Raw genomic sequence first — 3,192 nt, forward strand, 5'->3', positions numbered from 1 at the left:
TTGGGGTTATGGCAGTTAGCCCCGAACTCCTGGGTCAACGTACTCTGCTATGTGGCCGGGTGCGAACTGCACGGGGTGGAGCCGAGCTTCGAGGCTTTCGCCCACATGAACTACCTCAGCCGGACCCCTAAGGCAGGCGGTACCGGCTGGTATCAATTGACGAGCCACAGGGGCTACCTCATGACGAGAGGTAAAGCAAACAAATGGAAGGACTGGCGGAGCACCTTCCTCATCATTAAGAGTTCAGACACAGAGCTGAACAAGCGCTTCAACAGGTGGAACAGGAATCCGCCCCTTCTTGCAGGCGGCCGCAGCATGCCGCCTGTTCCCCCCAAGGCTAAGAAAGAGATCCTAGATAAAGGACTCTTCAAAGTAGAGTCAAAGGTGAACTCTACTTCAGGGGTACGAGAGCAAGTACCCCTGCACTGCGTCCCAAGCTTCAAATGGCTCTACGACGAGTACTTTTTGGCCGCCAGTGGCCTCAGCAGTCGGTGCTCAAAAGGTAGCCGGCCTGTCGAATACTCTGATGTTCCGTGCATTTCTTGTTATAACTTTTATTAACTTTGCTATTTGTTTTTGCAGCGGACGCCATGAGCAAAATTACCGCCTCCAAGACTGCGGCGGCCATGTTGCGGGCCTCCATCATGCAACAGTCTTCAACCGACTCCCCCAACAAGGGGGCACCCTTGGTGGGCTTCGAATCTTTCACCCTCTTTTTGGAGTTGTGTTTATGCATATACTGACTCTTTTCTTCTTTTTTAGACGGGCGCTCCAAGAGCTTCTTCTTCCCAACAGCCGGACCCCAAGGCCAGGAAACATGCGGCGGCTAAGAAACAGCCGGCCACTTCTTCTAAAACTTCAGCTGGGCCACCTAGAAGTATGAAATTGTCCTTGTAAATTTTAGACTTGCTCCCTTCTTTACTAGGTCTAATCCGTTTGTTTATGCTTGATGCAGCCGGCCCTCAGGAGCCTGACTTGGTCGAGGTGGCCAATTCTATGATCAAGGCCATTCCTCCAGCTGAAAGGGAGGCGGTCAGGGGTGTCGGCACCCTTGACCTAGACGGGATTTCAGGGGTCCTTGCAGAGGTATACTTAGCATATTTTTTAGTATTTGAATTCCAGGACGCCTGTTTTCTTTTTGTTTGGAAACTAACGCCTGTTCCCCTTTTTACTTAGGCCCTGCTCCGAGTGAACGGCCTTCGCAAGCCGCTTGACCGGAAGAACAAAGAGGTAAAGGCTGCAAAAGCTATGGCTGCCTCTAACTGTGATAAGGCAATGTTTCAAATTGCCCAAAATGAAGTTTTGACCATTGATATTCTTTATTATCAGGCGGCCCAGAAGAGGAATAGCGAGCTGGAGGCGACCATCAACAACCTCAAGGCCGAGCTGAGACCTCTTCGCCAAAACATGTCCTCATACGAAACCTTGGAGAAATCCTTGGCGAGCGTAAAGGAACGCCTGGTGACCCAGGAGAAGAGTCTTACTCAGGAGCTCTCGGAAAAGGCCGAGCAAGAAAAGAAAGAGCTGGTCCGGGAGATGATGGAAGACTCTGCTCAAATCCAGCGCATGACTTGGGGCCGCCTCTTCCCCAATGCCGACTTTGCCTCATGGGAAAAAACGTACCACCAGTGTTCTGATAGATATAATCAAGAGATCCTGGCGGCTGCTGAGGAAGAGGCGTTGGAGGAGGAGGAGCAGCCGGTAGTGGCGCTTGTGCTGCTTGGGGGTAATGCATCAAAGAAGGATGCAGCTGAAGCCGAGTCCAGCAAGAAGAGTGCTGACCAGGCGGCAGCTGCTAATATTGAAGATCTGCCCCCTTCTTAAGCTTTATGTCTTCTTTCCACAGCCTGCGTGCCGTTTGTTTGTATTTACCCGGCCAGGGGGCCGGGGCTCTGAATATTTTCCGGTCTTTAATGACCGACTTCCTTTTAATGAATATTTTTTTTTTGCTTCAAACTTGTTCAAGTATTGAATATTCTGATATCCAATTGTACACTATACCGACTGTTTTACATGGCCGATAGTTGCAGACAGGTACAGATAGTTAGTCACGCCGCCTATGCCCCTGGACGACTGGTCGTCTGTTTCCAGGCTAGACGATCAGTCGGCCATTTATCCAATCGGTATTCGAACCATTTTAAAGACTGGATCCCCTTTAGGCAGGCGGTTCTGTCATATAAAATTAACCAAGTAGGAAAGTGGTTTCCTACTTGTCATGTTTTTAGGCTAGAGACTTTAGGCCGTCTAGGCCGACTGTTCCCCGCCATATTTAATCTAGTGTGAACAGGTGCTGTATGAACACCTTTTTAGTTTCATACTAAATTTTTAAGGAGTGACCAAGTAAACATGATTGTTACCTAGTCGCCAAGTAACTGAGTAGTAGAGGTATCAAGCAGTGGGTACCGGTTTTTCCCCTTTATTCGCCAATGCTTGTTGGCTTTTAACTCATAGGTTGTTAACCTAGCAGGAGTAGTGGTTGAGAGCCCCTGTTTGCTAAAAACAGGCGGACGACTCATACCTTTTAGGCTCCATACTAAGTTTGAGAGAGTGACTATGAGTTAACTTTGGTGTTACTCAGTCGCCGTCACTCCTTCTTGAGTAGTAAAGGTACCAGGCGGCGGAGGCCGGCTGAACCTTTTGATTCGCCAATGTTTGTTGGCTATTAACTCAAGAGGTACCCCCTGCATTTATCCCAAGTAATACAGGCGGTCATCTGACTCAGATGTCAACTGCTACCACTGGTTTGGTTAGTGATAGAGTTATCCTTGTCTCAAAAACGGCTACGTGGTTGCCCTTGGGGACAGTCGTATAGGTGTCGTGTAATTAGTTTATAGAGCAATGTTCCACCCAAAAGGGAGCTGCTCTCTGCGACTAATTTCATCCGGAGGGATGCCGCCGGACGCCTGCTATGATGTTGGGACAGGTCGTATTAGTTTTGAAGATTGGATCAGTTGGCTTGGCGCCTGGTCTGATCATTCGGCCTGTGGTCTTGGTTAGTTCTTGGTGAACGTAGGTGCTAAGTAAAAGGAGGGTAGCCGCCTGTTTAGGCACAGGGTCGGCCAGGCCCTGATCATTTTTAGTTAAGTATAAGGGGGGTGGCTGTGTGTTTGGAACCAGTCGGCCCTCTTCTATGGAGAGTAGCCGACTATATGTCCAGACGGCATGCCCCTATGGTGATAGAGTAAAATATTC

This window comes from Chenopodium quinoa, unplaced genomic scaffold (genome assembly GCF_001683475.1).
Source record: "Chenopodium quinoa cultivar QQ74 unplaced genomic scaffold, ASM168347v1, whole genome shotgun sequence".
Lineage (NCBI taxonomy): Eukaryota > Viridiplantae > Streptophyta > Magnoliopsida > Caryophyllales > Amaranthaceae > Chenopodium > Chenopodium quinoa.